The sequence below is a fragment of the Triticum aestivum genome, chromosome 4A (genome assembly GCF_018294505.1).
Source record: "Triticum aestivum cultivar Chinese Spring chromosome 4A, IWGSC CS RefSeq v2.1, whole genome shotgun sequence".
In the NCBI taxonomy this organism is placed as follows: Eukaryota; Viridiplantae; Streptophyta; class Magnoliopsida; order Poales; family Poaceae; genus Triticum; species Triticum aestivum.
Window position 1 is genome coordinate 623,527,823 of NC_057803.1, and position 12,269 is coordinate 623,540,091.

The window sequence follows — 12,269 nt, forward strand, 5'->3', positions numbered from 1 at the left end:
TGATCCTCTCTTTGACTTTATCGATAGCTATGACCCCTCCCTCTCTTCTCGTGGATTCCCCGACCCCCTATGTATGATATGGATAGGCCTCCATTTCACACACATTGCATGCAAAATTTTGTTTGAGATGTCATCGACACATATTCCCACAAATAATTCATGAAATCAACCCCCCACCCCACCCCCACCCCAAAACAAAAAATACCGACGAACGCGGTTTGTATCTCACACACACATCCCATGTAGGTGGGGGACGTGCACGAAGAGAAGAGGTGCATGCACGGCGCACGTACTCCCGTCTCTTTCCCAACCACACCCGTGCGGGTACATGGTGGAGCTCATTTCTGTACGAAAAATGCAGCCCACGTGGTAATTTGGCACGTGTACTGGTTGTCCATTTGGTGGAGGGAGGATCGTCTACCACGGGTGAACAAACAAATTGCGACTTGACGTGTTATGTTAAAAAAAGAGGCAAACCATGTGGGGCCTACCTTAGAGGCAAGGCTCTATACACTGGAGTACTTTTGATGTGTCCCGTCAACTCGCAGAACGAGGAGAAGCTTGCTTAGTACGCCGTCTCCCCCGCCCACGGGCGCGGTGGCTCGCAGGATGAGGTGAAGCTTGCTTACTATGCCTTACGCCTGCTCCCTCGCCCATGCGCGCGGTGGCTCGCAGGACGAGGAGAAAAATTTACTACTCCCTCCGTTTACTCCTCGTCCCTACTACCTTGGTTATAGATATTATACTATCATATTGTTTGGAATATACATGTCCTTTAGTAGATTTCAATATGAACTACTAGTACATACTCCAAACACTGATGTATATAGACGTATTTTAGAGTGTAGATTCACTCATTTTGCTCCGTATGTAGCACTCTCCCTTGCCCCTCGACCCTCGCCGACATGGTGGACGTGCAGCAATTCATTCGGTCTCATATAGCCAGAACGATATATACTGCACTACCATTATTGCTCGACTTCCCGAAGAGGCGAAGAGCCAATCGCAAGGTTAATATTTTGGAGATGCCAAGCGCAAGGTTATAGGAGAACGAGTAGTAGGTGCCGCGTCATTTATAAATAAAGTTTTTTTTTCTTCAATGGCACGTACGCAATATGATAGGTTCATATGGAGAGAAAAGGAAACCGCTCCACTATATACATAGTCAGGACGGGCCAGCCTACACGGTTGCTTGCTGGGGTTGCTCTCTTCACACTCTCTCGCACAAAACGACTGTGGCCATATCTCTAACATCCCGGCGGATCACGTACGCTTGGGGAAGGGGTGGATGCTTAGTGTAGATGCGGTGGCCGTCGCCGATGGCGAAAAACCACTGTCGGCACGTCCCGATCAGGGGTCCCCGCCGTTCTCTCTCACAAAGCCGGTGAGGTTGCCTTCGTCCCTTGCTCACTGCCGCGACGTGAGAAGTTGCCGCCTCCCGCCGCCCTCCTCAAGGTTGAGCTACGTCCCTCAGGTACAACTCCCTTTACAGTCGGCTTGCACCACTGCTCCAGCTTCCCACATCACTCCCTGTGGATATTTCTCTACTTCTTTGCCCCGCACATACCTCTACTGGCTTCTACGTACTGTATTTGTGATGAGTTTATGTCTCATCAACTAGTCCCAGTAATCTTATTCTAATCACGCTTGTTCAATTTCTTTGCCACAGAGATGCTCATCTCGATTTTGGTGAAACTGCACAAAATGATCCGATGGTCAAAAGGTTGCAAACTTCATTTATTAGGAAGCTCGAACGTTGCCAGCAAATTGAAGCCTGGTCAGGGTTCACGGTTCAAGGGCTAGGGACTGCATGGATCGTTTTTTTCTTTAACTACCTCTGTTCCAAAATAAGTGTCAACTTTAGTAGTAGTACAACTTTGTACCAAAGTTTGCACAAAGTTGAGAAACTTATTTTGGAACGGAGGGAGTACATATTTGCTATGATCTGTCAATCATTGAGATGCAATAGCATGCATGTTAGTCTCCTTTGTATTTGATGAAATGTTGCAATGGGCAACCTTGGATGCAAGATACATGTAACAGAAGCTGGAAGCTTCATAGCATTGTACAAATTTATCTCGCTGATAAATTACAGTACGTACTATACTAGTACTTCCTCCGTTCCTAAATATAAGTCTTTGTAGAGATTTCACCATGAACCACATGCGGATCACTGAGCCTGCGTGTTTTCACTGCTCTTGCATGCCTCCACTGTAAGAATGGAGAAAATTGTAATCTAGTAGGTATACCTCCCTTCGCCGAAAGCGTGGGACATCCAGCAGTCCTACGACCTCAATAATAAAGACCAATGAGTCATCAAATCACATAGACCCAGCAGTAAGTTGGACGGACGAAGCAACCATCACTCTTGCACCAGTGAGAGGTCGCGCCCGCTCTGCCCGGGCATGAATGCGGCACCGATTCTTTGGAGCGGCGCTGACCGTTTCGGGCAGGAAGCGCGCGCGAGCGATGGAGGGGCTTTGGGTGGGCCAGGCTGGTCAGGAGCGGCCGTGGCAGCTGTCCGCATGTCCCTACCGGACACGCCCGGAAACGAGAGGATGCACCGACTCTCGGGGCTAAAATCGTATACTACACAACATCTCTCTGTAGGAGTAGGTCGATTTGTCGCTCTCTTTAACACACACATGGTGTTAAACACACACGCACACACACACGCGCGCGCGCGCACACGCACGCACCTTGGTCCCGTTGCACCTTCTAACGTGACTTATTACACCTAGACGGAGGGAGTAGTAAGTATACGAGATACGGTGGCACACTGACTTAAGTCGAATACAAGTGCCCAAAATTTGTGTGCATGTTATAATAAGGATTCAGGAATGTATAAAATGTTATTTCCCTCTCGTTGAACATAACGAGAGGGTTGTGTAGCTGGTTAGCCTGTTCGCTCATCAAACTTGAGGTCTCGGGTTCGATAACTACACTTGAGCATAATTTGTGCCAGGAGGATTCTTTGACTGGTCAAAATGTTTTCTAGGGTTTGCATGCTTCACACTCTCTCTCCAGTATATATATACACGCTGGAGCCTCAGCGCTTGTAGTTGCTCTCTTCATACTCTCTCGCCCTCTCCCGCTGGAGCCTCAGCGCTTGTAGTTGCTCTCTTCACACTCTCTCGCCCTCTCCAGATCTAAACAAGACTTCGTTGGCCTCTCTCTCCCCTCACTGCTGTCGCTGTCGGCGAGGGACTACCAGCGCAGCTGTTCACTTTCCACCCAGCGGCGGCGCGGGAGGGCCTCCGACCCCTTCTTCTTCGTCGCCGTCCCGTCGCCCGCCGAACCACGCCCCAAGAACCTTAAGGTGTAATTTACTTACTCCACATGCATTGCTCTAGCTGCATGTATACCATGAATCTAGGACGTGGTTCAGAGAGGAAAGGAGTGGGAGAAGTTGTATATAGCATGAATCTCGGACGTGGTTCAAAGAGGAAATGAAGGGGGAAAGTTGTATAGCATTAATCTAGGATGTGGTTCAAAGAGGAAAGGAATGGGGGAAAGTAGTGGGGAAAGTTGTATCTCATAAATCTAGGACGTGGTTCAAAAAGGAAAGGAAGGGGCGAAAGTACTAGTTCAAAAAGGAAAGGAAGGGACAAGGCTGTAGAGTTTGAGCAGGACTAGATTTGCTGCGCTCACATAGGGAAAGGCGTCTGATAACAAAACTGGGACCAACACGGACTGATACAGAGTTTTTTTAGTCCCTACACCAAAATGTCCCTGTAAACAAACACCCTCTAATAATGCCGCTGCAAAATTGATGCAATGCCACAGTTAAAAGCAAATTACATGTTTAACGAATTTTATTGTTAATATAATCTCTATGTTAATATTAATCAATGCCACCGTTTGAGAAATGCTACTGTCTTGCTTTCTTTCTCATTTAGATAAGGTAGATGCTTCTTTTTGTTGGCTTCTGTGTCATCCACCGTTATTGACCACTAATTGTTTCCTTTGCACCTCTGTGTAAACAGGATTATCTGCTTCACCTCATTGCCATTGTGACCTTTTGTTGCACTGCACAAAACACTTTTGTTTTAAGAGTGTTTTGTGCAGTTCAACCAAAATGTCACACAGACAACGGTTCTTGATTGCTTGATCTTAGTGGAACTGCACAAGAGGAGATCTTACTACCTATCCGTTAAGGCTAATTTGGTTCAGATCTTCTTCCTGTGAGTTGTTTGAATTCCGCATCATGAGAGGTCAGTACTAGCCTTCTTTCACATGATTCTGCAGTGTGCATTCATATGTTGTGCTACTTGTGCGATAATGTTGCTTGATTTTAGTGAACTGCACAAGACACAAGACTTCCAATCTGTATGTGCACCGTAATATCCCATTGAGGTAAGATAAGGATATTCACAACTGCTGGCCTGTATTTTGCCACTTTCATCAGAAAATTAAGTTTAGTACTATACTTGTGCTCCCTAATTGACATGCCAAATCTTACATTGAAGGCGAAGCTTGTTTGTTATTGAACCAAGTGATGAAGGGGAAGAACAAGGGGAAGAAAAACAAAAATCAACTCCCGGTGCTGTAATGAAGCACTAGAACTGTGATGGCACAAGTAATGATATAGTTTTGCATCTTAATTTATTGCTATGGCTGGAACGAGCAATTGTTTTGCCACTGATTTGATGCCACTCTTAATGTAATATGTAATTATCTCTACTTGTGCAAACAGGTATCTTCTTTGAAGATACCATATATTTTAGTGGAACTGCACAAGAAGATGTTGGGAACATTAAACTAATCGAGGAGTATATAGTAAGCTTGGCCACCACCGTAGATAGCAACAGATGGTTCCGGAGAAATGCTTCATCTGTATGCTCTACACAATAAGCCTCCTGACAAAGGTTGGTACTCGCCCAATGATTTCATCCATATGATTGAGCTTTGTCATCTCTATTGGTGTTGTGCTATTGTTTAGATACTGTCATGAAAACGTGGTATTGTCCTTGAGAAGTGCTTCATCTGTGTTGTTTTAAGTATTTCCTTTCCTTTTTTTCGAGCAAACAGTGATGCTAGCATTTAGTAGTCCTCTTGTCGTTGCACAACAGGATCATCTTCCTCTGAAGAAGAATATGGAGTACGTGAAGTGACTAGTTCCGATTATGCCAGGATGAAGAAGCCCTGTCTATCTTATCATCAGAAGGAGCAGTTGAAGGATGGTTACATTACTCCCCACAAGACCAAACTAACTTCAGCTCAGAAGGACTGACAAAATCTCCATTTTTTTGTTGTTGTTCTAGGATTCTTTCTGGTGAGTTCCTTTTTCTAAAAGTGTGCTCTACATGGACCATGTATGTGCCTGTTGAAACTGTCAATTCATAGTACAGTTTGCTCTATACTAATCACTTTTTTGTATTTGTGCAAACAGGGGTGCTCGGCTTGATTCAATGGGAACTGCACAAAATGTTCATGAATACATCGAATCATTCATTTGCACCACAAGAAAGGAGGTGTCGATAAGTTCAAGGCGTTGCAACATATAAGGGCGAAAGCATACAAGCTACGCGCGAATTTGGTTGATTTTGGTGGAACTGCACAAAAAGAACAGCTGGTTTATTTAGCACGAGGTGCCATGTCAATGTCAGAACTGATGGCAAACCCTGCCCATTCCACAATCGCAGGCATTTGATATTTTGGAATGGGACAACCTTGTCAAATTTTGTTCATTGATTTTAGCAAGACATGCGTTTGATATTTTCGAATGGGACACCCTTTGCTGTCAGCAGCGTCGATCAATTTTTTCTTTATTCTTTAGTTGTGAAGTAAATATTGCCTCTAACATGTGAGTCGCTGAGATGCATAATCATCAATTGTTTTGAATGTTCTCTATGGATTGTCAGGCTTGTGTGTTTGATTGCAATGTACAGAAATGCTAAAAAGCTGCTCAAACTCTTTGTACTCCTTTTGTTCCTTTTTACTTTGCACATTGTGTAAGTGCATACTTTTTTGTATAAGATTGGTCAAAGTAGAGATACTTTGACTGCAGACAAAACTTGTATGCAGACTAGAAACGACCGGAGGGAGTATATGTGAAACTGCTGCAAACGAGGTGATCACCCTGGGAATAATGCTAGTACGTATTGTTTTGCATGTTCATCCAATGCAGTGATACAGGAATTCGAACTAATCGAAATAAATTCATTCATACACGATCGGACTTCATATAAACATGCCGGATTTCATTACATTTCATACATTCTTCAACTAAAAAGGGGTGCGCTGGAGGTATAATTAATTAACCAAAACTACTCACCTGTGTCCCGCTGAGCCGAACAGAAGCTTCAGTGACTTAACTATAGGTGCAGTTGCATAACTGACATGTGGCCTATTGGGCCCACGTGTCAGTCAGCCAACTGCACCAGCAGTTAAGTAGAAGCAGCGTTCATCTCCAGTGCAGCTCTTCGACTCCATGTCGCCGCGAAGAAGCTAACCGGCCGTCAATGGTCAACCCGCCTAGCTTGGCTTCAACCAGAGGGTAGCAGCGGTGGCCTTACTTGGACCCGAGCGGCGGCGACCTACCGTGTTCTACTCTTCCTTGTTTTCTATATGGCGCGGCCTCGTTGGCAGCGGGGCGGGGCCTCGGCGGAGCCGGCGATGTCCTCTGTCTCGTTGCTGGCGGGCGGCGCCTCGGTGGAGCGGTGGAAACCCTCCCCCACGTTGCCGGCAAGGTGGGGCCTCGGCTGAGCCGGCGATGTCCTCTGCCTCGTTGTTGGCAGGGCGGGGCCTCGGCGGAGCCGGCGGTGTCCTCTGCCTCGTTGTTGGCGCCGCGGGGGCCTCGGCGGAGCAGGGCCTCATCGACGCCAGCGGAGCGGGGACTCGTCGGAGCCGGCATTGTCCTCTGCCTCGTCCTCGGTCTCGCCAAACAGCGCCTCGCCTGCTTCATCACCCTCTTTGCTAGCCTCTTTGTAGGCGGCCGCAGCCTCCACCACCCGCAATGCGGTACCGCCAGCGCTCGAGGCAGCCCTTGCGGGCGGAGCGGTACGAGTCGAGCAGCGCCTCCTGCTCCACCCGCTCCGCGGCGATCTGCTCCTCCGCCTGCAGGTGCTCCTGGAGCAGATGGTGGTTGTAGGCGGCGTCGGCGTGCGCCTCCCGGAACTGCTCCTGACGCATCTGCCTCACACTGTCCATATATTGGGCACGGGCCTTGCCGATGGTCATGGTGCAATGCACCAGCGAGGATGGCACGGAGGAGGGGGTTGGCACCGGATCGTCGACTACCATGTTCTCCATTGGGACGTCGTCGTCCTCCGGCTGCCTGTCGGCCAGCCGGTCGGCAGCAATGGCTGCCATCTCCTTGTGGTCCATCGTCCGCCCGTCCCGAAGTGCGCTGGAGCGCGAGGAAGCCATGGTGGGCAGTAGTGGTGTGGACAGGAGAAAGGGAACGGATGCGGATGACTGCGGCTATGGCCGGCGCAGTAGTTTATATAGTAATGGTGGGCGAGCGGAGGGACGAACATGTGGCGCCAGAGTAGCCGCCTTGGCAACCGCGTATCATTAATGTGGCCGGCAGATGGACGGACGGACGGCACTTGTGTCGTTTGAAGGTGGAGCAATCGCCTGCACCAGGAAGCGGGGCGGGCGGTACTGACTGTTTCGGGCGGAAAGCGCACGCGGGCGAGGAGATGACTTTACTTGGAGAGGATGACAATGGGGACCCACCAGGTCCATAGCCTCACGTACGCAAGTGCCTCCTTATTATATATATATATATATATATATATATATATATATATATATATATATATATATATATGTATATGTATGTATGTATGTATAAAACTATACTCCCTCCGTCTAGGTGAATAAGTCGTATTAGAAGGTGCATCACGACCTAGGTGCAAGCAGATTGGTGGAAAAGAAGAATATTTCTCTCTTCTAAACACAACATTTAATCACAGCAGTTAAGAGGATGCCTTATTAGCTACCCATGCAGGCCATCGTAATTCATAGCATGCAAAGCGCTTTTATTTCTTGCCTAATAACCGCATGGACTTGCTGCATGCATTGGTCCTTGCCCGAGCAAAAAAAAGGGAGGAAAGGGGTTTCCACGGGAGACAACGAGGCAGAGGTGGAAGGCTCGCTGGAGTAATTTATTTTCCTTCCCCCTGGTTTCCTGACATCACGGTCCCACACCATTGTCAACCTATGTAGTAGTCAATAAACGAGAGAATTCCACAAGGAGCGGCCGACAGCTGGGACCAAGCAGCTCGAGCAGTATTTGTGTTTTTGAGGTGTGAGCACTGCAGAGTTTTTCGATGTTTAGCCCAGATATTGATTTTTCTCCTCTGAACAACAACGAAAACATCGCTGCAGGTATTAACTGGGCGGGTTGTGGCCCGTCTAGCCCAGGCCAGATATCCAGCCCAGATATTAATTTTTTTCAAGCTAAAAATGGCTAGCCCAGCTATACTTTTTTTAGGAATACCTACGCAAGGTCAAGTTGTTATTCTCCGCCCCGCTGGGCTGCAAATCTTTCCTAGAAGGGATGCATTAGGCTTAACAAGAAAATGGGCTTTAAGAAATAATAAATGGGATGTAATTATAAAAACTGGGCTGTAACTATAAAAAATGCACCAAACACGTGATTACTTTATAAAATATTATTTTTGGATATTGAAGATTTTAATTTCATTAATTGTTGCGAGCGCAATGTTTTGTTGGATTTTTACGTAATATAAATTTATTTAATCTGACTGATAAAAATATTTCGGATCCCATCAAAATGTGGGAAATTTTATTGAATTCTGTTTTGAACGGTTGGTTGAAATGCGTTGTACTTTTAACAAACTGTAAATGGGCTGTAGTAAATTCCATTAGAATTCAAAAATGGGCTACACATTCTTACAAATCTCAAATGGGCTATAAGTTCTCTGCCACACACTTCTGGCCTTACTAAGTTGACGCGTCCCTTAAAAAAACAGAGTTGACGTGTATGCAAGGCTTTGTCAACTTATAGTCAACACACAGTTCTAGCAGCAGTGGCCGTTGGATGTCCATCCAACGGATGCCGTGCTTCTTCTTCAATCTCGGATATTCTAGCTTCACCCGCCCAAAAAATGATTCCTCCCCCTGACATCTGGGGCGCACCGTTTTGGAAGCTGACCTGTGGGCCTACTAAGTTGACATACCAAGGGCTTTGTCAACTTAGTCAATATAAACGATTCTAGATGCAGTGACCGTACGATGTCCATCCAACGGCCATAGTGCTTCTTCAACCTCTGGTCTTCTTGCTCTAGCCGCCCAAAGCAGCGCCGGTCGTGCCGCCTGCTCCTGCCTCCCGTGGCCGGCTGTGCTGCCGCGGAGGCCTCACCGCCCCCTACTATTCCCACCGCTGGCCAGGCCCTGCAGCGACGGCAGCTGATGTCTACTACGCAACCTTCTTCTTATAGACGTTGTTGGGCCTGCAAGTGCACAGGTTTGTAGGACAGTAGCAAATTTCCCTCAAGTGGATGACCTAAGGTTTATCAATCCACGAGAGGCGTAGGAGGACGATGGTCTCTCTCAAACAACCCTGCAACCAAATAACAAAAAGTCTCTTGTGTCCCCAACACACCCAATACAACGGTAAATTGTATAGGTGCACTAGTTCGGCGAAGAGATGGTGATACAAGTGCAATATGGATGGTAGATATGGGTTTTTGTAATCTGAAAATATAAAAACAGCAAGGTAGCGAGCGGTAAAAGTGAGCGTAAACGGTATTGCAATGATAGGAAACAAGGCCTAGGGTTCATACTTTCACTAGTGTAAGTTCTCTCAACAATAATAACATAGATAGATCATATGACAAGCCCTCAACATGCGACAAAGAGTCACTCCAAAGCCACTAATAGCGGAGAACAAACGTAGAGATTATGGTCGGGTACGAAACCACCACAAAGCTATTCTTTCGGATCAATCTATAAAAGAGTTCGTACTAGAATAACACCTTAAGATACAAATCAACCAAAACCCTAATGTCACCTAGATACTCCATTGTCACCTCAAGTATCCGTGGGCATGATTATACGATATGCATCACACAATCTCAGATTTATCCAACCAACATAAAAGTACTTCAAAGAGTGCCCCAAAGTTTCTACCGGAGAATCAGAACGTGTGCCAACCCCTATGCATAGGTTCCCAATGTCACGAAACCCGCAAGTTGATCACCAAGACATACATCAAGTGTTCATAAAAGACTCAATCCGATAAGATAACTTCAAAGGGGAAACTCAATTCATCACAAGAAAGTAGAGGGGGAGAAACATCATAAGATCCAACTACAATAGCAAAGCTTGGGATACATCAAGATCGTGCCATAGAGAGAACACGAGAGAGAACACAAGAGAGAGAGAGATCAAACACATAGCTACTGGTACATACCCTCACCCCCGAGGGTGAACTACTCCCTCCTCGTCATGGATAGCGCCGGGATGATGAAGATGGCCACTGGTGATGGATCCCCCCTCCGGCAGGGTACCGAAAAGGGGTCCCGATTGGTTTTTGGTGGTTCTGGAGGCTTGCGGCGGCGGAACTCCCGATCTATCTTCTGTTCTGGAAGTTCTAGGGTACGACGATATATATGGGTGAAAGGAGAACGTCGGTAGAGCTATGGGGGCCCCACGAGGCAGGGGGCACGCCCAGGGGGGAGGGCACGCCCCCCACCCTTGTGAGCACCTCCCGTATCTTCTGACGTGGGGTCCAAGTCCATCAGGTGGGTTTCCTTCCAAAAATAACTTCTCCAGTTGATTTCGTTCCGTTTTTACTCTGTCTGATATTCCTTTTCCTCGAAATAATGAAATAGGCATAAAACAGCAAATCTGGGCTGGGCCTCCGGTTAATAGGTTAGTCCCAAAAATAATATAAAAGTGGAAAATAAAGCCCAATATTGCCTAAAACAGTAGATAATATAGCATGGAGCAATCAAAAATTATAGATACGTTGGAGACGTATCAAGCATCCCCAAGCTTAATTCCTGCTCGTCCTCGAGTAGGTAAATGATAAAAAAGATAATTTTTGATGCGGAGTGCTACTTGGCATAATTTCAATGTAATTCTTCTTACTTGTGATATGAATATTCAGATCCGAAAGATTCAAGACAAAAGTTCATATTGACATAAAAATAATAATACTTCAAGCATACTAATCAAAGTAATCATGTCTTCTCAAAATAGCATGGCAAAAGAAAGTTCATCCCTACAAAATCATATAGTTAGGCTATGCTTCATTTTCGTCACACAAAGATGTTCCCAACTTCTATACCCCCGATGACAAGCCAAGCAATTGTTTCATACTTAAATAATCTCAAACTTTTTCAACCTTCACGCAATACATGAGAGTGAGCCATGGATATAGCACTATGGGTGGAATAGAATATGATGATGGGGATTGTGTGGAGAAGACAAAAAAGGAGAAAGTCTCACATTGACGAGGATAATCAACGGGCTATGGAGATGCTCATCAATTGATGTCAATATGAGGAGTAGGGATTGCCATGCAACAGATGCACTAGAGTTATGAATGCTCAACAAAAGAAAACTAATGGGTGTGCATCCAACTTGCTTGCTCATGAAGACCTAGGGCATTTTGAGGAAGCCCATCGTAGGAATATACGAGCCAAGATCTATAATGAAAAATTCCCACTAGTATATGAAAGTGACAAAATGAGAGGCTCTCTATCATGAAGATCTTAGTGCTACTTTGAAGCACAAGTGTGGTAAAAGGATAGTAGCATTTTCCCTTCTCTCTTTTTCTCTCATTTTTGGGCCTTTCTCTTTTTTGGGGCCTTCTCTTTTTTTTGGGCCTTCTCTTTTTTTTGGCCTTGCCTTTTTTTTTATTTTTTCGTCCGGAGTCTCATCCCGACTTATGGGGGAATCATAGTCTCCATCATCCTTTCCTCACTTGGGACAATGCTCTAATAATGATGATCATCACACTTTTATTTACTTACAAGTCAATATTACAACTCGATATCTAGAACAAAGATATGACTCTATATGAATGCCTCCGGCGGTGTACCGGGATGGTGTGATGAATCAAGAGTGACATGTATGAAAAATAATGCATGGTGGCTTTGCCACAAATACGATGTCAACTACATGATCATGCAATGGCAATATGACAAAAGTAAAGTATGTCATGATGATGATGAAGGGAACGGTGGAAAGTTGCATGGCAATATATCTCGGAATGGCTATGGAAATGCCATAAATAGGTAGGTATGGTGGCTGTTTTGAGGAAGATATAGGGAGGTTTATGTGTGATA